This window comes from Amia ocellicauda, chromosome 8, assembly GCF_036373705.1.
Source record: "Amia ocellicauda isolate fAmiCal2 chromosome 8, fAmiCal2.hap1, whole genome shotgun sequence".
In the NCBI taxonomy this organism is placed as follows: domain Eukaryota; kingdom Metazoa; phylum Chordata; class Actinopteri; order Amiiformes; family Amiidae; genus Amia; species Amia ocellicauda.
Genome location: NC_089857.1, coordinates 9,266,553 through 9,293,443, shown reverse-complemented (window position 1 = coordinate 9,293,443; position 26,891 = coordinate 9,266,553). Strand labels below are relative to the sequence as shown.

Here is a 26,891-nt window from a genome sequence, read left to right as displayed (position 1 = left end):
CCTGGCTTACGGCCATACTAGTCTGAATACGCCCGATCTCATCCGATCTCGGAAGCTAAGCAGGCTCGGGCCTGGTCAGTACTTGCATGGGAGACCGCCTGGGAATACCAGGTGCTGTAAGCTTTTGCATCTTTTACACACCAGAGGGCGACAAATCACGAGTTTTAACTTTGGATACACGCAATTTCATCATTATTTCAGATTTGACTTCCCCAAATACACAGGCATACAATAGATCTTGTTCTCCAACGTAAACGGTCCCTAGTAACTAGGGTACATTCGTAAATAAATTGAGCATCATGGCTAGAAGTGACTAAATGTTGCCTAATCTTTCTCATCGAGAAATGACACAATTACAGCAACACAAAAAGGAACTCCACCGGACAAAGTTCAGTGCTCACAAGGAGCCTCATTCAACACACACGGTTCCATTCCCATTCATGCAAAGCACGAAAGTGTAAAACTTGGGAACATACTTGAGAGCAAAGATCACATTCAATCTCATTCAAGGCACGGATGTGAATGCAACGGGATGAAATTACTGAAATGATGCCTGCCCTCGAACTGTGATGATGGACTACCCGACTCGCCAATAATATTGGGTTCTGGTGTATTGAAATACAGGAGCTGCTGGATTTGTGTGTTTTCTTACCCCCTCACCATAGTTTGTCAAATGTTTAAACAACTGAACTTATATTCAAGGTTTGTTTCTCTTCATATGTTTTACTGGTTTACATTTGTCTCAGCAACCTGTTGAATGATTCTTCTGCTTTCAAAACAAAATGACAACAGGATGAATGCACACACTTGAAAATACAATACATGCAATGTTATGCATCATAGTGATGCAACCTCCTTTCAGTTTCATACTGCATGTCAATTGAAATCCTTACTGAAATGCACACCTTCTCAAGATTGCGCTTGACTGGCGTGTCAGGCACTCAATTACAGCTGTATTATCAAGACAATGTGTTCGTTTTGTAATATATAGTTCCGGTCTGGTGTGGCACCCCAGCTAACGCACAACGTTGCCACAATGTTGCCACAACGTGGCGTGTTAGCAGGGACTGTCTGCGGCGCGCTGGTGTGTCCCGGGCTTTAGAGTAGAGAGACAGTTCAACTGTAAGTATGAACGGCGGAAATGAATATTGCCTTCCCTTTAAGTAGAGCGTCAGGGACAGCCTCCCTGGCTTACGGCCATACTAGCCTGAATACGCCCGATCTCGTCCGATCTCGGAAGCTAAGCAGGCTCGGGCCTGGTCAGTACTTGGATGGGAGACCGCCTGGGAATACCAGGTGCTGTAAGCTTTTGCATCTTTTACACACCAGAGGGCGACAAATCACGAGTTTTAACTTTGGATACACGCAATTTCATCATTATTTCAGATTTGACTTCCCCAAATACACAGGCATACAATAGATCTTGTTCTCCAACGTAAACGGTCCCTAGTAACTAGGGTACATTCGTAAATAAATTGAGCATCATGGCTAGAAGTGACTAAATGTTGCCTAATCTTTCTCATCGAGAAATGACACAATTACAGCAACACAAAAAGGAACTCCACCGGACAAAGTTCAGTGCTCACAAGGAGCCTCATTCAACACACACGGTTCCATTCCCATTCATGCAAAGCACGAAAGTGTAAAACTTGGGAACATACTTGAGAGCAAAGATCACATTCAATCTCATTCAAGGCACGGATGAGAATGCAACGGGATGAAATTACTGAAATGATGCCTGCCCTCGAACTGTGATGATGGACTACCCGACTCGCCAATAATATTGGGTTCTGGTGTATTGAAATACAGGAGCTGCTGGATTTGTGTGTTTTCTTACCCCCTCACCATAGTTTGTCAAATGTTTAAACAACTGAACTTATATTCAAGGTTTGTTTCTCTTCATATGTTTTACTGGTTTACATTTGTCTCAGCAACCTGTTGAATGATTCTTCTGCTTTCAAAACAAAATGACAACAGGATGAATGCACACACTTGAAAATACAATACATGCAATGTTATGCATCATAGTGATGCAACCTCCTTTCAGTTTCATACTGCATGTCAATTGAAATCCTTACTGAAATGCACACCTTCTCAAGATTGCGCTTGACTGGCGTGTCAGGCACTCAATTACAGCTGTTTTATCAATACAATGTGTTCGTTTTGTAATATATTGTTCCGGTCTGGTGTGGCACCCCAGCTAACGCACAACGTTGCCACAATGTTGCCACAACGTTTTGTGTTAGCAGGGACTGTCTGCGGCGCGCTGGTGTGTCCCGGACTTTAGAGTAGAGAGACAGTTAATTTGCAAGTATGAGCGGCAGAAACGGATATTGCCTTCCCTTTAAGTAGAGCGTCAGGGACAGCCTCCCTGGCTTACGGCCATACTAGCCTGAATACGACCGATCTCGTCCGATCTCGGAAGCCAAGCAGGCTCGGGCCTGGTCAGTACTTGGATGGGAGATCGCCTGGGAATACCAGGTGCTGTAAGCTTTTGCATCTTTTACACACCAGAGGGCGACAAATCACGAGTTTTAACTTTGGATACACGCAATTTCATCATTATTTCAGATTTGACTTCCCCAAATACACAGGCATACAATAGATCTTGTTCTCCAACGTAAACGGTCCCTAGTAACTAGGGTACATTCGTAAATAAATTGAGCATCATGGCTAGAAGTGACTAAATGTTGCCTAATCTTTCTCATCGAGAAATGACACAATTACAGCAACACAAAAAGGAACTCCACCGGACAAAGATCAGTGCTCACAAGGAGCCTCATTCAACACACACGGTTCCATTCCCATTCATGCAAAGCACGAAAGTGTAAAACTTGGGAACATACTTGAGAGCAAAGATCACATTCAATCTCATTCAAGGCACGGATGTGAATGCAACGGGATGAAATTACTGAAAAGATGCCTGCCCTCGAACTGTGATGATGGACTACCCGACTCGCCAATAATATTGGGTTCTGGTGTATTGAAATACAGGAGCTGCTGGATTTGTGTGTTTTCTTACCCCCTCACCATAGTTTGTCAAATGTTTAAACAACTGAACTTATATTCAAGGTTTGTTTCTCTTCATATGTTTTACTGGTTTACATTTGTCTCAGCAACCTGTTGAATGATTCTTCTGCTTTCAAAACAAAATGACAACAGGATGAATGCACACACTTGAAAATACAATACATGCAATGTTATGCATCATAGTGATGCAACCTCCTTTCAGTTTCATACTGCATGTCAATTGAAATCCTTACTGAAATGCACACCTTCTCAAGATTGCGCTTGACTGGCATGTCAGGCACTCAATTACAGCTGTATTATCAAGACAATGTGTTCGTTTTGTAAAATATAGTTCCGGTCTGGTGTGGCACCCCAGCTAACGCACAACGTTGCCACAATGTTGCCACAACGTGGCGTGTTAGCAGGGACTGTCTGCGGCGCGCTGGTGTGTCCCGGGCTTTAGAGTAGAGAGACAGTTCAACTGTAAGTATGAACGGCAGAAACGGATATTGCCTTCCCTTTAAGTAGAGCGTCAGGGACAGCATTCCTGGCTTACGGCCATACTAGTCTGAATACGCCCGATCTCGTCCGATCTCGGAAGCTAAGCAGGCTCGGGCCTGGTCAGTACTTGCATGGGAGACCGCCTGGGAATACCAGGTGCTGTAAGCTTTTGCATCTTTTACACACCAGAGGGCGACAAATCACGAGTTTTAACTTTGGATACACGCAATTTCATCATTATTTCAGATTTGACTTCCCCAAATACACAGGCATACAATAGATCTTGTTCTCCAACGTAAACGGTCCCTAGTAACTAGGGTACATTCGTAAATAAATTGAGCATCATGGCTAGAAGTGACTAAATGTTGCCTAATCTTTCTCATCGAGAAATGACACAATTACAGCAACACAAAAAGGAACTCCACCGGACAAAGTTCAGTGCTCACAAGGAGCCTCATTCAACACACACGGTTCCATTCCCATTCATGCAAAGCACGAAAGTGTAAAACTTGGGAACATACTTGAGAGCAAAGATCACATTCAATCTCATTCAAGGCACGGATGTGAATGCAACGGGATGAAATTACTGAAATGATGCCTGCCCTCGAACTGTGATGATGGACTACCCGACTCGCCAATAATATTGGGTTCTGGTGTATTGAAATACAGGAGCTGCTGGATTTGTGTGTTTTCTTACCCCCTCACCATAGTTTGTCAAATGTTTAAACAACTGAACTTATATTCAAGGTTTGTTTCTCTTCATATGTTTTACTGGTTTACATTTGTCTCAGCAACCTGTTGAATGATTCTTCTGCTTTCAAAACAAAATGACAACAGGATGAATGCACACACTTGAAAATACAATACATGCAATGTTATGCATCATAGTGATGCAACCTCCTTTCAGTTTCATACTGCATGTCAATTGAAATCCTTACTGAAATGCACACCTTCTCAAGATTGCGCTTGACTGGCGTGTCAGGCACTCAATTACAGCTGTATTATCAAGACAATGTGTTCGTTTTGTAATATATAGTTCCGGTCTGGTGTGGCACCCCAGCTAACGCACAACGTTGCCACAATGTTGCCACAACGTGGCGTGTTAGCAGGGACTGTCTGCGGCGCGCTGGTGTGTCCCGGGCTTTAGAGTAGAGAGACAGTTCAACTGTAAGTATGAACGGCGGAAATGAATATTGCCTTCCCTTTAAGTAGAGCGTCAGGGACAGCCTCCATGGCTTACGGCCATACTAGCCTGAATATGCCCGATCTCGTCCGATCTCGGAAGCTAAGCAGGCTCGGGCCTGGTCAGTACTTGGATGGGAGACCGCCTGGGAATACCAGGTGCTGTAAGCTTTTGCATCTTTTACACACCAGAGGGCGACAAATCACGAGTTTTAACTTTGGATACACGCAATTTCATCATTATTTCAGATTTGACTTCCCCAAATACACAGGCATACAATAGATCTTGTTCTCCAACGTAAACGGTCCCTAGTAACTAGGGTACATTCGTAAATAAATTGAGCATCATGGCTAGAAGTGACTAAATGTTGCCTAATCTTTCTCATCGAGAAATGACACAATTACAGCAACACAAAAAGGAACTCCACCGGACAAAGTTCAGTGCTCACAAGGAGCCTCATTCAACACACACGGTTCCATTCCCATTCATGCAAAGCACGAAAGTGTAAAACTTGGGAACATACTTGAGAGCAAAGATCACATTCAATCTCATTCAAGGCACGGATGAGAATGCAACGGGATGAAATTACTGAAATGATGCCTGCCCTCGAACTGTGATGATGGACTACCCGACTCGCCAATAATATTGGGTTCTGGTGTATTGAAATACAGGAGCTGCTGGATTTGTGTGTTTTCTTACCCCCTCACCATAGTTTGTCAAATGTTTAAACAACTGAACTTATATTCAAGGTTTGTTTCTCTTCATATGTTTTACTGGTTTACATTTGTCTCAGCAACCTGTTGAATGATTCTTCTGCTTTCAAAACAAAATGACAACAGGATGAATGCACACACTTGAAAATACAATACATGCAATGTTATGCATCATAGTGATGCAACCTCCTTTCAGTTTCATACTGCATGTCAATTGAAATCCTTACTGAAATGCACACCTTCTCAAGATTGCGCTTGACTGGCGTGTCAGGCACTCAATTACAGCTGTTTTATCAATACAATGTGTTCGTTTTGTAATATATAGTTCCGGTCTGGTGTGGCACCCCAGCTAACGCACAACGTTGCCACAATGTTGCCACAACGTTTCGTGTTAGCAGGGACTGTCTGCGGCGCGCTGGTGTGTCCCGGACTTTAGAGTAGAGAGACAGTTAATTTGCAAGTATGAGCGGCAGAAACGGATATTGCCTTCCCTTTAAGTAGAGCGTCAGGGACAGCCTCCCTGGCTTACGGCCATACTAGCCTGAATACGCCCGATCTCGTCCGATCTCGGAAGCCAAGCAGGCTCGGGCCTGGTCAGTACTTGGATGGGAGATCGCCTGGGAATACCAGGTGCTGTAAGCTTTTGCATCTTTTACACACCAGAGGGCGACAAATCACGAGTTTTAACTTTGGATACACGCAATTTCATCATTATTTCAGATTTGACTCCCCCAAATACACAGGCATACAATAGATCTTGTTCTCCAACGTAAACGGTCCCTAGTAACTAGGGTACATTCGTAAATAAATTGAGCATCATGGCTAGAAGTGACTAAATGTTGCCTAATCTTTCTCATCGAGAAATGACACAATTACAGCAACACAAAAAGGAACTCCACCGGACATAGTTCAGTGCTCACAAGGAGCCTCATTCAACACACACGGTTCCATTCCCATTCATGCAAAGCACGAAAGTGTAAAACTTGGGAACATACTTGAGAGCAAAGATCACATTCAATCTCATTCAAGGCACGGATGTGAATGCAACGGGATGAAATTACTGAAATGATGCCTGCCCTCGAACTGTGATGATTGACTACCCGACTCGCCAATAATATTGGGTTCTGGTGTATTGAAATACAGGAGCTGCTGGATTTGTGTGTTTTCTTACCCCCTCACCATAGTTTGTCAAATGTTTAAACAACTGAACTTATATTCAAGGTTTGTTTCTCTTCATATGTTTTACTGGTTTACATTTGTCTCAGCAACCTGTTGAATGATTCTTCTGCTTTCAAAACAAAATGACAACAGGATGAATGCACACACTTGAAAATACAATACATGCAATGTTATGCATCATAGTGATGCAACCTCCTTTCAGTTTCATACTGCATGTCAATTGAAATCCTTACTGAAATGCACACCTTCTCAAGATTGCGCTTGACTGGCGTGTCAGGCACTCAATTACAGCTGTTTTATCAAGAGAATGTGTTCGTTTTGTAAAATATATTTCCGGTCTGGTGTGGCACCCCAGCTAACGCACAACGTTGCCACAATGTTGCCACAACGTGGCGTGTTAGCAGGGACTGTCTGCGGCGCGCTGGTGTGTCCCGGGCTTTAGAGTAGAGAGACAGTTCAACTGTAAGTATGAACGGCAGAAACGGATATTGCCTTCCCTTTAAGTAGAGCGTCAGGGACAGCCTCCCTGGCTTACGGCCATACTAGCCTGAATACGCCCGATCTCGTCCGATCTCGTCCGATCTCGGAAGCTAAGCAGGCTCGGGCCTGGTCAGTACTTGGATGGGAGACCGCCTGGGAATACTAGGAGCTGCAAGCTTTTGCATCTTTTACACACCAGAGGGCGACAAATCACGAGTTTTAACTTTGGATACACGCAATTTCATCATTATTTCAGATTTGACTTCCCCAAATACACAGGCATACAATAGATCTTGTTCTCCAACGTAAACGGTCCCTAGTAACTAGGGTATATTCATAAATAAATTGAGCATCATGGCTAGAAGTGACTAAATGTTGCCTAATCTTTCTCATCGAGAAATGACACAATTACAGCAACACAAAAAGGAACTCCACCGGACAAAGTTCAGTGCTCACAAGGAGCCTCATTCAACACACACGGTTCCATTCCCATTCATGCAAAGCACGAAAGTGTAAAACTTGGGAACATACTTGAGAGCAAAGATCACATTCAATCTCATTCAAGGCACGGATGTGAATGCAACGGGATGAAATTACTGAAATGATGCCTGCCCTCGAACTGTGATGATGGACTACCCGACTCGCCAATAATATTGGGTTCTGGTGTATTGAAATACAGGAGCTGCTGGATTTGTGTGTTTTCTTACCCCCTCACCATAGTTTGTCAAATGTTTAAACAACTGAACTTATATTCAAGGTTTGTTTCTCTTCATATGTTTTACTGGTTTACATTTGTCTCAGCAACCTGTTGAATGATTCTTCTGCTTTCAAAACAAAATGACAACAGGATGAATGCACACACTTGAAAATACAATACATGCAATGTTATGCATCATAGTGATGCAACCTCCTTTCAGTTTCATACTGCATGTCAATTGAAATCCTTACTGAAATGCACACCTTCTCAAGATTGCGCTTGACTGGCGTGTCAGGCACTCAATTACAGCTGTTTTATCAAGACAATGTGTTCGTTTTGTAATATATAGTTCCGGTCTGGTGTGGCACCCCAGCTAACGCACAACGTTGCCACAACGTTTCGTGTTAGCAGGGACTGTCTGCGGCGCGCTGGTGTGTCCCGGACTTTAGAGTAGAGAGACAGTTCAACTGCAAGTATGAGCGGCAGAAACGGATATTGCCTTCCCTTTAAGTAGAGCGTCAGGGACAGCTTCCCTTTCTTACGGCCATACTAGCCTGAATACGCCCGATCTCGTCCGATCTCGGAAGCTAAGCAGGCTTGGGCCTGGTCAGTACTTGGATGGGAGACCACCTGGGAAAACCAGGTGCTGTAAGCTTTTGCATCTTTTACACACCAGAGGGCGACAAATCACGAGTTTTAACTTTGGATACACGCAATTTCATCATTATTTCAGATTTGACTTCCCCAAATACACAGGCATACAATAGATCTTGTTCTCCAACGTAAACGGTCCCTAGTAACTAGGGTACATTCGTAAATAAATTGAGCATCATGGCTAGAAGTGACTAAATGTTGCCTAATCTTTCTCATCGAGAAATGACACAATTACAGCAACACAAAAAGGAACTCCACCGGACAGAGTTCAGTGCTCACAAGGAGCCTCATTCAACACACACGGTTCCATTCCCATTCATGCAAAGCACGAAAGTGTAAAACTTGGGAACATACTTGAGAGCAAAGATCACATTCAATCTCATTCAAGGCACGGATGTGAATGCAACGGGATGAAATTACTGAAATGATGCCTGCCCTCGAACTGTGATGATGGACTACCCGACTCGCCAATAATATTGGGTTCTTGTGTATTGAAATACAGGAGCTGCTGGATTTGTGTGTTTTCTTACCCCCTCACCATAGTTTGTCAAATGTTTAAACAACTGAACTTATATTCAAGGTTGATTTCTCTTCATATGTTTTACTGGTTTACATTTGTCTCAGCAATCTGTTGAATGATTCTTCTGCTTACAAAACAAAATGACAACAGGATGAATGCACACACTTGAAAATACAATACATGCAATGTTATGCATCATAGTGATGCAACCTCCTTTCAGTTTCATACTGCATGTCAATTGAAATCCTTACTGAAATGCACACCTTCTCAAGATTGCGCTTGACTGGCGTGTCAGGCACTCAATTACAGCTGTATTATCAAGACAATGTGTTCGTTTTGTAAAATATAGTTCCGGTCTGGTGTGGCACCCCAGCTAACGCACAACGTTGCCACAACGTTTCGTGTTAGCAGGGACTGTCTGCAGCGTGCTGGTGTGTCCCGGACTTTAGAGTAGAGAGACAGTTCAACTGCAAGTATGAGTGGCAGAAACGGATATTGCCTTCCCTTTAAGTAGAGGGTCAGGGACAGCCTCCCTGGCTTACGGCCATACTAGCCTGAATACGCCCGATCTCGGAAGCTAAGCAGGCTCGGGCCTGGTCAGTACTTGGATGGGAGACCGCCTGGGAATACCAGGTGCTGTAAGCTTTTGCATCTTTTACACACCAGAGCGCGACAAATCACGAGTTTTAACTTTGGATACACGCAATTTCATCATTATTTCAGATTTGACTTCCCCAAATACACAGGCATACAATAGATCTTGTTCTCCAACGTAAACGGTCCCTAGTAACTAGGGTACATTCGTAAATAAATTGAGCATCATGGCTAGAAGTGACTAAATGTTGCCTAATCTTTCTCATCGAGAAATGACACAATTACAGCAACACAAAAAGGAACTCCACCGGACAAAGTTCAGTGCTCACAAGGAGCCTCATTCAACACACACGGTTCCATTCCCATTCATGCAAAGCACGAAAGTGTAAAACTTGGGAACATACTTGAGAGCAAAGATCACATTCAATCTCATTCAAGGCACGGATGTGAATGCAACGGGATGAAATTACTGAAATGATGCCTGCCCTCGAACTGTGATGATGGACTACCCGACTCGCCAATAATATTGGGTTCTGGTGTATTGAAATACAGGAGTTGCTGGATTTGTGTGTTTTCTTACCCCCTCACCATAGTTTGTCAAATGTTTAAACAACTGAACTTATATTCAAGGTTTGTTTCTCTTCATATGTTTTACTGGTTTACATTTGTCTCAGCAACCTGTTGAATGATTCTTCTGCTTTCAAAACAAAATGACAACAGGATGAATGCACACACTTGAAAATACAATACATGCAATGTTATGCATCATAGTGATGCAACCTCCTTTCAGTTTCATACTGCATGTCAATTGAAATCCTTACTGAAATGCACACCTTCTCAAGATTGCGCTTGACTGGCGTGTCAGGCACTCAATTACAGCTGTTTTATCAAGACAATGTGTTCGTTTTGTAATATATAGTTCCGGTCTGGTGTGGCACCCCAGCTAACGCACAACGTTGCCACAATGTTGCCACAACGTGGCGTGTTAGCAGGGACTGGCTGCGGCGCGCTGGTGTGTCCCGGGCTTTAGAGTAGAGATACAGTTCAACTGCAAGTATGACCGGCAGAAACGGATATTGCCTTCCCTTTAAGTAGAGCGTCAGGGACAGCCTCCCTGGCTTACGGCCATACTAGCCTGAATACGCCCGATCTCGTCCGATCTCGGAAGCCAAGCAGGCTTGGGCCTGGTCAGTACTTGGATGGGAGACCGCCTGGGAATACCAGGTGCTGTAAGCTTTTGCACCTTTTACACACCAGAGGGCGACAAATCACGAGTTTTAACTTTGGATACACACAATTTCATCATTATTTCAGATTTTACTTCCCCAAATACACAGGCATACAATAGATCTTGTTCTCCAACGTAAACGGTCCCTAGTAACTAGGGTACATTCGTAAATAAATTGAGCATCATGGCTAGAAGTGACTAAATGTTGCCTAATCTTTCTCATCGAGAAATGACACAATTACAGCAACACAAAAAGGAACTCCACCGGACAAAGTTCAGTGCTCACAAGGAGCCTCATTCAACACACACGGTTCCATTCCCATTCATGCAAAGCACGAAAGTGTAAAACTTGGGAACATACTTGAGAGCAAAGATCACATTCAATCTCATTCACGGCACGGATGTGAATGCAACGGGATGAAATTACTGAAATGATGCCTGCCCTCGAACTGTGATGATGGACTACCCGACACGCCAATAATATTGGGTTCTGGTGTATTGAAATACAGGAGCTGCTGGATTTGTTTGTTTTCTTACCCCCTCACCATAGTTTGTCAAATGTTTAAACAACTGAACTTATATTCAAGGTTTGTTTCTCTTCATATGTTTTACTGGTTTACATTTGTCTCAGCAACCTGTTGAATGATTCTTCTGCTTTCAAAACAAAATGACAACAGGATGAATGCACACACTTGAAAATACAATACATGCAATGTTATGCATCATAGTGATGCAACCTCCTTTCAGTTTCATACTGCATGTCAATTGAAATCCTTACTGAAATGCACACCTTCTCAAGATTGCGCTTGACTGGCGTGTCAGGCACTCAATTACAGCTGTTTTATCAAGACAAATGTGTTCGTTTTGTAAAATATAGTTCCGGTCTGGTGTGGCACCCTAGCTAACGCACAACGTTGCCACAACGTGGCATATTAGCAGGGACTGTCTGCGGCGCGCTGGTGTGTCCCGGGCTTTAGAGTAGAGAGACAGTTCAACTGTAAGTATGAACGGCAGAAACGGATATTGCCATCCCTTTAAGTAGAGCGTCAGGGACAGCCTCCCTGGCTTACGGCCATACTAGCCTGAATACGCCCGATCTCGTCCGATCTCGGAAGCTAAGCAGGCTCGGGCCTGGTCAGTACTTGCATGGGAGACCGCCTGGGAATACCAGGTGCTGTAAGCTTTTGCATCTTTTACACACCAGAGGGCGACAAATCACGAGTTTTAACTTTGGATACACGCAATTTCATCATTATTTCAGATTTGACTTCCCCAAATACACAGGCATACAATAGATCTTGTTCTCCAACGTAAACGGTCCCTAGTAACTAGGGTACATTCGTAAATAAATTGAGCATCATGGCTAGAAGTGACTAAATGTTGCCTAATCTTTCTCATCGAGAAATGACACAATTACAGCAACACAAAAAGGAACTCCACCGGACAAAGTTCAGTGCTCACAAGGAGCCTCATTCAACACACACGGTTCCATTCCCATTCATGCAAAGCACGAAAGTGTAAAACTTGGGAACATACTTGAGAGCAAAGATCACATTCAATCTCATTCAAGGCACGGATGTGAATGCAACGGGATGAAATTACTGAAATGATGCCTGCCCTCGAACTGTGATGATGGACTACCCGACTCGCCAATAATATTGGGTTCTGGTGTATTGAAATACAGGAGCTGCTGGATTTGTGTGTTTTCTTACCCCCTCACCATAGTTTGTCAAATGTTTAAACAACTGAACTTATATTCAAGGTTTGTTTCTCTTCATATGTTTTACTGGTTTACATTTGTCTCAGCAACCTGTTGAATGATTCTTCTGCTTTCAAAACAAAATGACAACAGGATGAATGCACACACTTGAAAATACAATACATGCAATGTTATGCATCATAGTGATGCAACCTCCTTTCAGTTTCATACTGCATGTCAATTGAAATCCTTACTGAAATGCACACCTTCTCAAGATTGCGCTTGACTGGCGTGTCAGGCACTCAATTACAGCTGTTTTATCAAGACAATGTGTTCGTTTTGTAATACATAGTTCCGGTCTGGTGTGGCACCCCAGCTAACGCACAACGTTGCCACAATGTTGCCACAACGTGACGTGTTAGCAGGGACTGTCTGCGGCGCGCTGGTGTGTCCCGGGCATTAGAGTAGAGAGACAGTTCAACTGTAAGTATGAACGGCAGAAACGGATATTGCCTTCCCTTTAAGTAGAGCGTCAGGGACAGCCTCCCTGGCTTACGGCCATACTAGCCTGAATACGCCCGATCTCGTCCGATCTCGGCTGCTAAGCAGGCTCGGGCCTGGTCAGTACTTGGAAGGGAGACAGCCTGGGAATACCAGGTGCTGTAAGCTTTTGCATCTTTTACACACCAGAGGGCGACAAATCACGAGTTTTAACTTTGGATACACGCAATTTCATCATTATTTCAGATTTGACTTCCCCAAATACACAGGCATACAATAGATCTTGTTCTCCAACGTAAACGGTCCCTAGTAACTAGGGTACATTCGTAAATAAATTGAGCATCATGGCTAGAAGTGACTAAATGTTGCCTAATCTTTCTCATCGAGAAATGACACAATTACAGCAACACAAAAAGGAACTCCACCGGACAAAGTTCAGTGCTCACAAGGAGCCTCATTCAACACACACGGTTCCATTCCCATTCATGCAAAGCACGAAAGTGTAAAACTTGGGAACATACTTGAGAGCAAAGATCACATTCAATCTCATTCAAGGCACGGATGTGAATGCAACGGGATGAAATTACTGAAATGATGCCTGCCCTCGAACTGTGATGATGGACTACCCGACTCGCCAATAATATTGGGTTCTGGTGTATTGAAATACAGGAGCTGCTGGATTTGTGTGTTTTCTTACCCCCTCACCATAGTTTGTCAAATGTTTAAACAACTGAACTTATATTCAAGGTTTGTTTCTCTTCATATGTTTTACTGGTTTACATTTGTCTCAGCAACCTGTTGAATGATTCTTCTGCTTTCAAAACAAAATGACAACAGGATGAATGCACACACTTGAAAATACAATACATGCAATGTTATGCATCATAGTGATGCAACCTCCTTTCAGTTTCATACTGCATGTCAATTGAAATCCTTACTGAAATGCACACCTTCTCAAGATTGCGCTTGACTGGCGTGTCAGGCACTCAATTACAGCTGTTTTATCAAGACAATGTGTTCGTTTTGTAATATATAGTTCCGGTCTGGTGTGGCACCCCAGCTAACGCACAACGTTGCCACAATGTTGCCACAACGTGGCGTGTTAGCAGGGACTGGCTGCGGCGCGCTGGTGTGTCCCGGGCTTTAGAGTAGAGATACAGTTCAACTGCAAGTATGACCGGCAGAAACGGATATTGCCTTCCCTTTAAGTAGAGCGTCAGGGACAGCCTCCCTGGCTTACGGCCATACTAGCCTGAATACGCCCGATCTCGTCCGATCTCGGAAGCCAAGCAGGCTTGGGCCTGGTCAGTACTTGGATGGGAGACCGCCTGGGAATACCAGGTGCTGTAAGCTTTTGCACCTTTTACACACCAGAGGGCGACAAATCACGAGTTTTAACTTTGGATACACACAATTTCATCATTATTTCAGATTTTACTTCCCCAAATACACAGGCATACAATAGATCTTGTTCTCCAACGTAAACGGTCCCTAGTAACTAGGGTACATTCGTAAATAAATTGAGCATCATGGCTAGAAGTGACTAAATGTTGCCTAATCTTTCTCATCGAGAAATGACACAATTACAGCAACACAAAAAGGAACTCCACCGGACAAAGTTCAGTGCTCACAAGGAGCCTCATTCAACACACACGGTTCCATTCCCATTCATGCAAAGCACGAAAGTGTAAAACTTGGGAACATACTTGAGAGCAAAGATCACATTCAATCTCATTCACGGCACGGATGTGAATGCAACGGGATGAAATTACTGAAATGATGCCTGCCCTCGAACTGTGATGATGGACTACCCGACACGCCAATAATATTGGGTTCTGGTGTATTGAAATACAGGAGCTGCTGGATTTGTTTGTTTTCTTACCCCCTCACCATAGTTTGTCAAATGTTTAAACAACTGAACTTATATTCAAGGTTTGTTTCTCTTCATATGTTTTACTGGTTTACATTTGTCTCAGCAACCTGTTGAATGATTCTTCTGCTTTCAAAACAAAATGACAACAGGATGAATGCACACACTTGAAAATACAATACATGCAATGTTATGCATCATAGTGATGCAACCTCCTTTCAGTTTCATACTGCATGTCAATTGAAATCCTTACTGAAATGCACACCTTCTCAAGATTGCGCTTGACTGGCGTGTCAGGCACTCAATTACAGCTGTTTTATCAAGACAATGTGTTCGTTTTGTAATATATAGTTCCGGTCTGGTGTGGCACCCCAGCTAACGCACAACGTTGCCACAACGTTTCGTGTTAGCAGGGACTGTCTGCGGCGCGCTGGTGTGTCCCGGGCTTTAGAGTAGAGAGACAGTTCAACTGTAAGTATGAACGGCAGAAACGGATATTGCCTTCCCTTTAAGTAGAGCGTCAGGGACAGCCTCCCTGGCTTACGGTCATACTAGCCTGAATACGCCCGATCTCGTCCGATCTCGGAAGCTAAGCAGGCTCGGGCCTGGTCAGTACTTGGATGGGAGACCGCCTGGGAATACCAGGTGCTGTAAGCTTTTGCATCTTTTACACACCAGAGGGCGACAAATCACGAGTTATAACTTTGGATACACGCAATTTCATCATTATTTCAGATTTGACTTCCCCAAATACACAGGCATACAATAGATCTTGTTCTCCAACGTAAACGGTCCCTAGTAACTAGGGTACATTCGTAAATAAATTGAGCATCATGGCTAGAAGTGACTAAATGTTGCCTAATCTTTCTCATCGAGAAATGACACAATTACAGCAACACAAAAAGGAACTCCACCGGACAAAGTTCAGTGCTCACAAGGAGCCTCATTCAACACACACGGTTCCATTCCCATTCATGCAAAGCACGAAAGTGTAAAACTTGGGAACATACTTGAGAGCAAAGATCACATTCAATCTCATTCAAGGCACGGATGTGAATGCAACGGGATGAAATTACTGAAATGATGCCTGCCCTCGAACTGTGATGATGGACTACCCGACTCGCCAATAATATTGGGTTCTGGTGTATTGAAATACAGGAGCTGCTGGATTTGTGTGTTTTCTTACCCCCTCACCATAGTTTGTCAAATGTTTAAACAACTGAACTTATATTCAAGGTTTGTTTCTCTTCATATGTTTTACTGGTTTACATTTGTCTCAGCAACCTGTTGAATGATTCTTCTGCTTTCAAAACAAAATGACAACAGGATGAATGCACACACTTGAAAATACAATACATGCAATGTTATGCATCATAGTGATGCAACCTCCTTTCAGTTTCATACTGCATGTCAATTGAAATCCTTACTGAAATGCACACCTTCTCAAGATTGCGCTTGACTGGCGTGTCAGGCACTCAATTACAGCTGTTTTATCAAGACAATGTGTTCGTTTTGTAATATATAGTTCCGGTCTGGTGTGGCACCCCAGCTAACGCACAACGTTGCCACAACGTTTCGTGTTAGCAGGGACTGTCTGCGGCGCGCTGGTGTGTCCCGGACTTTAGAGTAGAGAGACAGTTCAACTGCAAGTATGAGCGGCAGAAACGGATATTGCCTTCCCTTTAAGTAGAGCGTCAGGGACAGCCTCCTTGGCTTACGGCAATACTAACCTGAATACGCCCGATCTCGTCCGATCTCGGAAGCTAAGCAGGCTCGGCCCTGGTCAGTACTTGGATGGGAGACCGCCTGGGAATACCAGGTGCTGTAAGCTTTTGCATCTTTTACACACCAGAGGGCGACAAATCACGAGTTTTAACTTTGGATACACGCAATTTCATCATTATTTCAGATTTGACTTCCCCAAATACACAGGCATACAATAGATCTTGTTCTCCAACGTAAACGGTCCCTAGTAACTAGGGTACATTCGTAAATAAATTGAGCATCATGGCTAGAAGTGACTAAATGTTGCCTAATCTTTCTCATCGAGAAATGACACAATTACAGCAACACAAAAAGGAACTCCACCGGACAAAGTTCAGTGCTCACAAGGAGCCTCATTCAACACACACGGTTCCATTCCCATTCATGCAAAGCACGAAAGTGTAAAACTTGGGAACATACTTGAGAGCAAAGATCACATTCAATCTCATTCAAGGCACGGATGTGAATGCAACGGGATGAAATTACTGAAATGATGCCTGCCCTCGAACTGTGATGATGGACTACCCGACTCGCCAATAATATTGGGTTCTGGTGTATTGAAATACAGGAGCTGCTGGATTTGTGTGTTTTCTTACCCCCTCACCATAGTTTGTCAAATGTTTAAACAACTGAACTTATATTCAAGGTTTGTTTCTCTTCATATGTTTTACTGGTTTACATTTGTCTCAGCAACCTGTTGAATGATTCTTCTGCTTTCAAAACAAAATGACAACAGGATGAATGCACACACTTGAAAATACAATACATGCAATGTTATGCATCATAGTGATGCAACCTCCTTTCAGTTTCATACTGCATGTCAATTGAAATCCTTACTGAAATGCACACCTTCTCAAGATTGCGCTTGACTGGCGTGTCAGGCACTCAATTACAGCTGTTTTATCAAGACAATGTGTTCGTTTTGTAATACATAGTTCCGGTCTGGTGTGGCACCCCAGCTAACGCACAACGTTGCCACAATGTTGCCACAACGTGACGTGTTAGCAGGGACTGTCTGCGGCGCGCTGGTGTGTCCCGGGCATTAGAGTAGAGAGACAGTTCAACTGTAAGTATGAACGGCAGAAACGGATATTGCCTTCCCTTTAAGTAGAGCGTCAGGGACAGCCTCCCTGGCTTACGGCCATACTAGCCTGAATACGCCCGATCTCGTCCGATCTCGGCTGCTAAGCAGGCTCGGGCCTGGTCAGTACTTGGATGGGAGACCGCCTGGGAATACCAGGTGCTGTAAGCTTTTGCATCTTTTACACACCAGAGGGCGACAAATCACGAGTTTTAACTTTGGATACACGCAATTTCATCATTATTTCAGATTTGACTTCCCCAAATACACAGGCATACAATAGATCTTGTTCTCCAACGTAAACGGTCCCTAGTAACTAGGGTACATTCGTAAATAAATTGAGCATCATGGCTAGAAGTGACTAAATGTTGCCTAATCTTTCTCATCGAGAAATGACACAATTACAGCAACACAAAAAGGAACTCCACCGGACAAAGTTCAGTGCTCACAAGGAGCCTCATTCAACACACACGGTTCCATTCCCATTCATGCAAAGCACGAAAGTGTAAAACTTGGGAACATACTTGAGAGCAAAGATCACATTCAATCTCATTCAAGGCACGGATGTGAATGCAACGGGATGAAATTACTGAAATGATGCCTGCCCTCGAACTGTGATGATGGACTACCCGACTCGCCAATAATATTGGGTTCTGGTGTATTGAAATACAGGAGCTGCTGGATTTGTGTGTTTTCTTACCCCCTCACCATAGTTTGTCAAATGTTTAAACAACTGAACTTATATTCAAGGTTTGTTTCTCTTCATATGTTTTACTGGTTTACATTTGTCTCAGCAACCTGTTGAATGATTCTTCTGCTTTCAAAACAAAATGACAACAGGATGAATGCACACACTTGAAAATACAATACATGCAATGTTATGCATCATAGTGATGCAACCTCCTTTCAGTTTCATACTGCATGTCAATTGAAATCCTTACTGAAATGCACACCTTCTCAAGATTGCGCTTGACTGGCGTGTCAGGCACTCAATTACAGCTGTTTTATCAAGACAATGTGTTCGTTTTGTAATATATAGTTCCGGTCTGGTGTGGCACCCCAGCTAACGCACAACGTTGCCACAATGTTGCCACAACGTGGCATGTTAGCAGGGACTGTCTGCGGCGCGCTGGTGTGTCCCGGGCTTTAGAGTAGAGAGACAGTTCAACTGTAAGTATGAACGGCAGAAATGGATATTGCCTTCCCTTTAAGTAGAGCGTCAGGGACAGCCTCCATGGCTTACGGCCATACTAGCCTGAATACGCCCGATCTCGTCCGATCTCGGAAGCTAAGCAGGCTCGGGCCTGGTCAGTACTTGGATGGGAGACCGCCTGGGAATACCAGGTGCTGTAAGCTTTTGCATCTTTTACACACCAGAGGGCGACAAATCACGAGTTTTAACTTTGGATACACGCAATTTCATCATTATTTCAGATTTGACTTCCCCAAATACACAGGCATACAATAGATCTTGTTCTCCAACGTAAACGGTCCCTAGTAACTAGGGTACATTCGTAAATAAATTGAGCATCATGGCTAGAAGTGACTAAATGTTGCCTAATCTTTCTCATCGAGAAATGACACAATTACAGCAACACAAAAAGGAACTCCACCGGACAAAGTTCAGTGCTCACAAGGAGCCTCATTCAACACACACGGTTCCATTCCCATTCATGCAAAGCACGAAAGTGTAAAACTTGGGAACATACTTGAGAGCAAAGATCACATTCAATCTCATTCAAGGCACGGATGTGAATGCAACGGGATGAAATTACTGAAATGATGCCTGCCCTCGAACTGTGATGATGGACTACCCGACTCGCCAATAATATTGGGTTCTGGTGTATTGAAATACAGGAGCTGCTGGATTTGTGTGTTTTCTTACCCCCTCACCATAGTTTGTCAAATGTTTAAACAACTGAATTTATATTCAAGGTTTGTTTCTCTTCATATGTTTTACTGGTTTACATTTGTCTCAGCAACCTGTTGAATGATTCTTCTGCTTTCAAAACAAAATGACAACAGGATGAATGCACACACTTGAAAATACAATACATGCAATGTTATGCATCATAGTGATGCAACCTCCTTTCAGTTTCATACTGCATGTCAATTGAAATCCTTACTGAAATGCACACCTTCTCAAGATTGCGCTTGACTGGCGTGTCAGGCACTCAATTACAGCTGTTTTATCAAGACAATGTGTTCGTTTTGTAATACATAGTTCCGGTCTGGTGTGGCACCCCAGCTAACGCACAACGTTGCCACAATGTTGCCACAACGTGACGTGTTAGCAGGGACTGTCTGCGGCGCGCTGGTGTGTCCCGGGCATTAGAGTAGAGAGACAGTTCAACTGTAAGTATGAACGGCAGAAACGGATATTGCCTTCCCTTTAAGTAGAGCGTCAGGGACAGCCTCCCTGGCTTACGGCCATACTAGCCTGAATACGCCCGATCTCGTCCGATCTCGGCTGCTAAGCAGGCTCGGGCCTGGTCAGTACTTGGATGGGAGACCGCCTGGGAATACCAGGTGATGTAAGCTTTTGCATCTTTTACACACCAGAGGGCGACAAATCACGAGTTTTAACTTTGGATACACGCAATTTCATCATTATTTCAGATTTGACTTCCCCAAATACACAGGCATACAATAGATCTTGTTCTCCAACGTAAACGGTCCCTAGTAACTAGGGTACATTCGTAAATAAATTGAGCATCATGGCTAGAAGTGACTAAATGTTGCCTAATCTTTCTCATCGAGAAATGACACAATTACAGCAACACAAAAAGGAACTCCACCGGACAAAGTTCAGTGCTCACAAGGAGCCTCATTCAACACACACGGTTCCATTCCCATTCATGCAAAGCACGAAAGTGTAAAACTTGGGAACATACTTGAGAGCAAGGATCACATTCAATCTCATTCAAGGCACGGATGTGAATGCAACGGGATGAAATTACTGAAATGATGCCTGCCCTCGAACTGTGATGATGGACTACCCGACTCGCCAATAATATTGGGTTCTGGTGTATTGAAATACAGGAGCTGCTGGATTTGTGTGTTTTCTTACCCCCTCACCATAGTTTGTCAAATGTTTAAACAACTGAATTTATATTCAAGGTTTGTTTCTCTTCATATGTTTTACTGGTTTACATTTGTCTCAGCAACCTGTTGAATGATTCTTCTGCTTTCAAAACAAAATGACAACAGGATGAATGCACACACTTGAAAATACAATACATGCAATGTTATGCATCATAGTGATGCAACCTCCTTTCAGTTTCATACTGCATGTCAATTGAAATCCTTACTGAAATGCACACCTTCTCAAGATTGCGCTTGACTGGCGTGTCAGGCACTCAATTACAGCTGTTTTATCAAGACAATGTGTTCGTTTTGTAATACATAGTTCCGGTCTGGTGTGGCACCCCAGCTAACGCACAACGTTGCCACAATGTTGCCACAACGTGACGTGTTAGCAGGGACTGTCTGCGGCGCGCTGGTGTGTCCCGGGCATTAGAGTAGAGAGACAGTTCAACTGTAAGTATGAACGGCAGAAACGGATATTGCCTTCCCTTTAAGTAGAGCGTCAGGGACAGCCTCCCTGGCTTACGGCCATACTAGCCTGAATACGCCCGATCTCGTCCGATCTCGGCTGCTAAGCAGGCTCGGGCCTGGTCAGTACTTGGATGGGAGACCGCCTGGGAATACCAGGTGCTGTAAGCTTTTGCATCTTTTACACACCAGAGGGCGACAAATCACGAGTTTTAACTTTGGATACACGCAATTTCATCATTATTTCAGATTTGACTTCCCCAAATACACAGGCATACAATAGATCTTGTTCTCCAACGTAAACGGTCCCTAGTAACTAGGGTACATTCGTAAATAAATTGAGCATCATGGCTAGAAGTGACTAAATGTTGCCTAATCTTTCTCATCGAGAAATGACACAATTACAGCAACACAAAAAGGAACTCCACCGGACAAAGTTCAGTGCTCACAAGGAGCCTCATTCAACACACACGGTTCCATTCCCATTCATGCAAAGCACGAAAGTGTAAAACTTGGGAACATACTTGAGAGCAAAGATCACATTCAATCTCATTCAAGGCACGGATGTGAATGCAACGGGATGAAATTACTGAAATGATGCCTGCCCTCGAACTGTGATGATGGACTACCCGACTCGCCAATAATATTGGGTTCTGGTGTATTGAAATACAGGAGCTGCTGGATTTGTGTGTTTTCTTACCCCCTCACCATAGTTTGTCAAATGTTTAAACAACTGAACTTATATTCAAGGTTTGTTTCTCTTCATATGTTTTACTGGTTTACATTTGTCTCAGCAACCTGTTGAATGATTCTTCTGCTTTCAAAACAAAATGACAACAGGATGAATGCACACACTTGAAAATACAATACATGCAATGTTATGCATCATAGTGATGCAACCTCCTTTCAGTTTCATACTGCATGTCAATTGAAATCCTTACTGAAATGCACACCTTCTCAAGATTGCGCTTGACTGGCGTGTCAGGCACTCAATTACAGCTGTTTTATCAAGACAATGTGTTCGTTTTGTAATATATAGTTCCGGTCTGGTGTGGCACCCCAGCTAACGCACAACGTTGCCACAACGTTTCGTGTTAGCAGGGACTGTCTGCGGCGCGCTGGTGTGTCCCGGACTTTAGAGTAGAGAGACAGTTCAACTGCAAGTATGAGCGGCAGAAACAGATATTGCCTTCCCTTTAAGTAGAGCGTCAGGGACAGCCTCCCTGGCTTACGGCCATACTAGCCTGAATACGCCCGATCTCGTCCGATCTCGGAAGCTAAGCAGGCTCGGGCCTGGTCAGTACTTGGATGGGAGACTGCCTGGGAATACCAGGTGCTGTAAGCTTTTGCATCTTTTACACACCAGAGGGCGACAAATCACGAGTTTTAACTTTGGATACACGCAATTTCATCATTATTTCAGATTTGACTTCCCCAAATACACAGGCATACAATAGATCTTGTTCTCCAACGTAAACGGTCCCTAGTAACTAGGGTACATTCGTAAATAAATTGAGCATCATGGCTAGAAGTGACTAAATGTTGCCTAATCTTTCTCATCGAGAAATGACACAATTACAGCAACACAAAAAGGAACTCCACCGGACAAAGTTCAGTGCTCACAAGGAGCCTCATTCAACACACACGGTTCCATTCCCATTCATGCAAAGCACGAAAGTGTAAAACTTGGGAACATACTTGAGAGCAAAGATCACATTCAATCTCATTCACGGCACGGATGTGAATGCAACGGGATGAAATTACTGAAATGATGCCTGCCCTCGAACTGTGATGATGGACTACCCGACACGCCAATAATATTGGGTTCTGGTGTATTGAAATACAGGAGCTGCTGGATTTGTTTGTTTTCTTACCCCCTCACCATAGTTTGTCAAATGTTTAAACAACTGAACTTATATTCAAGGTTTGTTTCTCTTCATATGTTTTACTGGTTTACATTTGTCTCAGCAACCTGTTGAATGATTCTTCTGCTTTCAAAACAAAATGACAACAGGATGAATGCACACACTTGAAAATACAATACATGCAATGTTATGCATCATAGTGATGCAACCTCCTTTCAGTTTCATACTGCATGTCAATTGAAATCCTTACTGAAATGCACACCTTCTCAAGATTGCGCTTGACTGGCGTGTCAGGCACTCAATTACAGCTGTTTTATCAAGACAATGTGTTCGTTTTGTAATATATAGTTCCGGTCTGGTGTGGCACCCCAGCTAACGCACAACGTTGCCACAACGTTTCGTGTTAGCAGGGACTGTCTGCGGCGCGCTGGTGTGTCCCGGACATTAGAGTAGAGAGACAGTTCAACTGCAAGTATGAGCGGCAGAAACGGATATTGCCTTCCCTTTAAGTAGAGCGTCAGGGACAGCCTCCCTGGATTACGGCCATACTAGCCTGAATACGCCCGATCTCGTCCGATCTCGGAAGCTAAGCAGGCTCGGGCCTGGTCAGTACTTGGATGGGAGACCGCCTGGGAATACCAGGTGCTGTAAGCTTTTGCATCTTTTACACACCAGAGGGCGACAAATCACGAGTTTTAACTTTGGATACACGCAATTTCATCATTATTTCAGATTTGACTTCCCCAAATACACAGGCATACAATAGATCTTGTTCTCCAACGTAAACGGTCCCTAGTAACTAGGGTACATTCGTAAATAAATTGAGCATCATGGCTAGAAGTGACTAAATGTTGCCTAATCTTTCTCATCGAGAAATGACACAATTACAGCAACACAAAAAGGAACTCCACCGGACAAAGTTCAGTGCTCACAAGGAGCCTCATTCAACACACACGGTTCCATTCCCATTCATGCAAAGCACGAAAGTGTAAAACTTGGGAACATACTTGAGAGCAAAGATCACATTCAATCTCATTCAAGGCACGGATGTGAATGCAACGGGATGAAATTACTGAAATGATGCCTGCCCTCGAACTGTGATGATGGACTACCCGACTCGCCAATAATATTGGGTTCTGGTGTATTGAAATACAGGAGCTGCTGGATTTGTGTGTTTTCTTACCCCCTCACCATAGTTTGTCAAATGTTTAAACAACTGAACTTATATTCAAGGTTTGTTTCTCTTCATATGTTTTACTGGTTTACATTTGTCTCAGCAACCTGTTGAATGATTCTTCTGCTTTCAAAACAAAATGACAACAGGATGAATGCACACACTTGAAAATACAATACATGCAATGTTATGCATCATAGTGATGCAACCTCCTTTCAGTTTCATACTGCATGTCAATTGAAATCCTTACTGAAATGCACACCTTCTCAAGATTGCGCTTGACTGGCGTGTCAGGCACTCAATTACAGCTGTTTTATCAAGACAATGTGTTCGTTTTGTAATATATAGTTCCGGTCTGGTGTGGCACCCCAGCTAACGCACAACGTTGCCACAATGTTGCCACAACGTGGCATGTTAGCAGGGACTGTCTGCGGCGCGCTGGTGTGTCCCGGACTTTAGAGTAGAGAGACAGTTCAACTGCAAGTATGAGCGGCAGAAACGGATATTGCCTTCCCTTTAAGTAGAGCGTCAGGGACACCCTCACTGGCTTACGGCCGTACTAGCCTGAATACGCCCGATCTCGTCCGATCTTGGAAGCTAAGCAGCCTCGTGCCTGGTCAGTACTTGGATGGGAGACCGCCTGGGAATACCAGGTGCTGTAAGCTTCTGCATCTTTTACACACCAGAGGGCGACAAATCACGAGTTTTAACTTTGGATACACGCAATTTCATCATTATTTCAGATTTGACTTCCCCAAATACACAGGCATACAATAGATCTTGTTCTCCAACGTAAACGGTCCCTAGTAACTAGGGTACATTCGTAAATAAATTGAGCATCATGGCTAGAAGTGACGAAATGTTGCCTAATCTTTCTCATCGAGAAATGACACAATTACAGCAACACAAAAAGGAACTCCACCGGACAAAGTTCAGTGCTCACAAGGAGCCTCATTCAACACACACGGTTCCATTCCCATTCATGCAAAGCACGAAAGTGTAAAACTTGGGAACATACTTGAGAGCAAAGATCACATTCAATCTCATTCAAGGCACGGATGTGAATGCAAACGGGATGAAATTACTGAAATGATGCCTGCCCTCGAAAAGTGATGACGGACTACCCGACTCGCCAATAATATTGGGTTCTGGTGTATTGAAATACAGGAGCTGCTGGATTTGTGTGTTTTCTTACCCCCTCACCATAGTTTGTCAAATGTTTAAACAACTGAATTTATATTCAAGGTTTGTTTCTCTTCATATGTTTTACTGGTTTACATTTGTCTCAGCAACCTGTTGAATGATTCTTCTGCTTTCAAAACAAAATGACAACAGGATGAATGCACACACTTGAAAATACAATACATGCAATGTTATGCATCATAGTGATGCAACCTCCTTTCAGTTTCATACTGCATGTCAATTGAAATCCTTACTGAAATGCACACCTTCTCAAGATTGCGCTTGACTGGCGTGTCAGGCACTCAATTACAGCTGTTTTATCAAGACAATGTGTTCGTTTTGTAATACATAGTTCCGGTCTGGTGTGGCACCCCAGCTAACGCACAACGTTGCCACAATGTTGCCACAACGTGACGTGTTAGCAGGGACTGTCTGCGGCGCGCTGGTGTGTCCCGGGCATTAGAGTAGAGAGACAGTTCAACTGTAAGTATGAACAGCAGAAACGGATATTGCCTTCCCTTTAAGTAGAGCGTCAGGGACAGCCTCCCTGGCTTACGGCCATACTAGCCTGAATACGCCCGATCTCGTCCGATCTCGGCTGCTAAGCAGGCTCGGGCCTGGTCAGTACTTGGATGGGAGACCGCCTGGGAATACCAGGTGCTGTAAGCTTTTGCATCTTTTACACACCAGAGGGCGACAAATCACGAGTTTTAACTTTGGATACACGCAATTTCATCATTATTTCAGATTTGACTTCCCCAAATACACAGGCATACAATAGATCTTGTTCTCCAACGTAAACGGTCCCTAGTAACTAGGGTACATTCGTAAATAAATTGAGCATCATGGCTAGAAGTGACTAAATGTTGCCTAATCTTTCTCATCGAGAAATGACACAATTACAGCAACACAAAAAGGAACTCCACCGGACAAAGTTCAGTGCTCACAAGGAGCCTCATTCAACACACACGGTTCCATTCCCATTCATGCAAAGCACGAAAGTGTAAAACTTGGGAACATACTTGAGAGCAAAGATCACATTCAATCTCATTCAAGGCACGGATGTGAATGCAACGGGATGAAATTACTGAAATGATGCCTGCCCTCGAACTGTGATGATGGACTACCCGACTCACCAATAATATTGGGTTCTGGTGTATTGAAATACAGGAGCTGCTGGATTTGTGTGTTTTCTTACCCCCTCACCATAGTTTGTCAAATGTTTAAACAACTGAACTTATATTCAAGGTTTGTTTCTCTTCATATGTTTTACTGGTTTACATTTGTCTCAGCAACCTGTTGAATGATTCTTCTGCTTTCAAAACAAAATGACAACAGGATGAATGCACACACTTGAAAATACAATACATGCAATGTTATGCATCATAGTGATGCAACCTCCTTTCAGTTTCATACTGCATGTCAATTGAAATCCTTACTGA

The 26,891-nt window shown here is 43.5% G+C and overlaps 21 non-coding genes and 2 pseudogenes across 21 annotated transcripts; all 23 read left to right on the top strand.

Annotated features, from left to right (window-relative positions):
• Window positions 1–4: 4 nt before the first annotated feature.
• LOC136756509 (5S ribosomal RNA) lies at window positions 5–123 on the top strand. Its single transcript, XR_010818588.1, has one exon. It is a non-coding gene; the product is annotated as a 5S ribosomal RNA (ribosomal RNA).
• Window positions 124–1,189: 1,066 nt separating this feature from the next.
• On the top strand, window positions 1,190–1,308 carry LOC136758114 (5S ribosomal RNA). Its single transcript, XR_010819917.1, has one exon. It is a non-coding gene; the product is annotated as a 5S ribosomal RNA (ribosomal RNA).
• A 1,066-nt stretch (window positions 1,309–2,374) lies between these two features.
• On the top strand, window positions 2,375–2,493 carry LOC136757329 (5S ribosomal RNA). Its single transcript, XR_010819363.1, has one exon. It is a non-coding gene; the product is annotated as a 5S ribosomal RNA (ribosomal RNA).
• A 1,066-nt stretch (window positions 2,494–3,559) lies between these two features.
• Window positions 3,560–3,678, top strand: LOC136756776 (5S ribosomal RNA). The gene has a single exon (XR_010818837.1). It is a non-coding gene; the product is annotated as a 5S ribosomal RNA (ribosomal RNA).
• A 1,066-nt stretch (window positions 3,679–4,744) lies between these two features.
• LOC136756079 (5S ribosomal RNA) lies at window positions 4,745–4,863 on the top strand. Its single transcript, XR_010818182.1, has one exon. It is a non-coding gene; the product is annotated as a 5S ribosomal RNA (ribosomal RNA).
• A 1,066-nt stretch (window positions 4,864–5,929) lies between these two features.
• LOC136756897 (5S ribosomal RNA) lies at window positions 5,930–6,048 on the top strand. The gene has a single exon (XR_010818950.1). It is a non-coding gene; the product is annotated as a 5S ribosomal RNA (ribosomal RNA).
• Window positions 6,049–7,114: 1,066 nt separating this feature from the next.
• LOC136757686 (uncharacterized) lies at window positions 7,115–7,243 on the top strand (annotated as a pseudogene).
• A 1,055-nt stretch (window positions 7,244–8,298) lies between these two features.
• On the top strand, window positions 8,299–8,417 carry LOC136756006 (5S ribosomal RNA). The gene has a single exon (XR_010818113.1). It is a non-coding gene; the product is annotated as a 5S ribosomal RNA (ribosomal RNA).
• A 1,055-nt stretch (window positions 8,418–9,472) lies between these two features.
• LOC136757611 (uncharacterized) lies at window positions 9,473–9,581 on the top strand (annotated as a pseudogene).
• Window positions 9,582–10,647: 1,066 nt separating this feature from the next.
• LOC136755972 (5S ribosomal RNA) lies at window positions 10,648–10,766 on the top strand. The gene has a single exon (XR_010818079.1). It is a non-coding gene; the product is annotated as a 5S ribosomal RNA (ribosomal RNA).
• A 1,056-nt stretch (window positions 10,767–11,822) lies between these two features.
• LOC136756298 (5S ribosomal RNA) lies at window positions 11,823–11,941 on the top strand. The gene has a single exon (XR_010818392.1). It is a non-coding gene; the product is annotated as a 5S ribosomal RNA (ribosomal RNA).
• Window positions 11,942–13,007: 1,066 nt separating this feature from the next.
• LOC136757527 (5S ribosomal RNA) lies at window positions 13,008–13,126 on the top strand. The gene has a single exon (XR_010819532.1). It is a non-coding gene; the product is annotated as a 5S ribosomal RNA (ribosomal RNA).
• Window positions 13,127–14,192: 1,066 nt separating this feature from the next.
• LOC136755971 (5S ribosomal RNA) lies at window positions 14,193–14,311 on the top strand. The gene has a single exon (XR_010818078.1). It is a non-coding gene; the product is annotated as a 5S ribosomal RNA (ribosomal RNA).
• A 1,055-nt stretch (window positions 14,312–15,366) lies between these two features.
• Window positions 15,367–15,485, top strand: LOC136755936 (5S ribosomal RNA). The gene has a single exon (XR_010818044.1). It is a non-coding gene; the product is annotated as a 5S ribosomal RNA (ribosomal RNA).
• A 1,055-nt stretch (window positions 15,486–16,540) lies between these two features.
• On the top strand, window positions 16,541–16,659 carry LOC136757430 (5S ribosomal RNA). The gene has a single exon (XR_010819457.1). It is a non-coding gene; the product is annotated as a 5S ribosomal RNA (ribosomal RNA).
• A 1,066-nt stretch (window positions 16,660–17,725) lies between these two features.
• On the top strand, window positions 17,726–17,844 carry LOC136756847 (5S ribosomal RNA). Its single transcript, XR_010818903.1, has one exon. It is a non-coding gene; the product is annotated as a 5S ribosomal RNA (ribosomal RNA).
• A 1,066-nt stretch (window positions 17,845–18,910) lies between these two features.
• Window positions 18,911–19,029, top strand: LOC136758112 (5S ribosomal RNA). The gene has a single exon (XR_010819915.1). It is a non-coding gene; the product is annotated as a 5S ribosomal RNA (ribosomal RNA).
• A 1,066-nt stretch (window positions 19,030–20,095) lies between these two features.
• Window positions 20,096–20,214, top strand: LOC136757325 (5S ribosomal RNA). The gene has a single exon (XR_010819360.1). It is a non-coding gene; the product is annotated as a 5S ribosomal RNA (ribosomal RNA).
• A 1,066-nt stretch (window positions 20,215–21,280) lies between these two features.
• LOC136756846 (5S ribosomal RNA) lies at window positions 21,281–21,399 on the top strand. The gene has a single exon (XR_010818902.1). It is a non-coding gene; the product is annotated as a 5S ribosomal RNA (ribosomal RNA).
• A 1,055-nt stretch (window positions 21,400–22,454) lies between these two features.
• LOC136756429 (5S ribosomal RNA) lies at window positions 22,455–22,573 on the top strand. Its single transcript, XR_010818514.1, has one exon. It is a non-coding gene; the product is annotated as a 5S ribosomal RNA (ribosomal RNA).
• Window positions 22,574–23,628: 1,055 nt separating this feature from the next.
• LOC136756381 (5S ribosomal RNA) lies at window positions 23,629–23,747 on the top strand. The gene has a single exon (XR_010818469.1). It is a non-coding gene; the product is annotated as a 5S ribosomal RNA (ribosomal RNA).
• A 1,066-nt stretch (window positions 23,748–24,813) lies between these two features.
• LOC136757624 (5S ribosomal RNA) lies at window positions 24,814–24,932 on the top strand. Its single transcript, XR_010819573.1, has one exon. It is a non-coding gene; the product is annotated as a 5S ribosomal RNA (ribosomal RNA).
• Window positions 24,933–25,999: 1,067 nt separating this feature from the next.
• Window positions 26,000–26,118, top strand: LOC136756845 (5S ribosomal RNA). Its single transcript, XR_010818901.1, has one exon. It is a non-coding gene; the product is annotated as a 5S ribosomal RNA (ribosomal RNA).
• The last annotated feature ends 773 nt before the right edge of the window (window positions 26,119–26,891 follow it).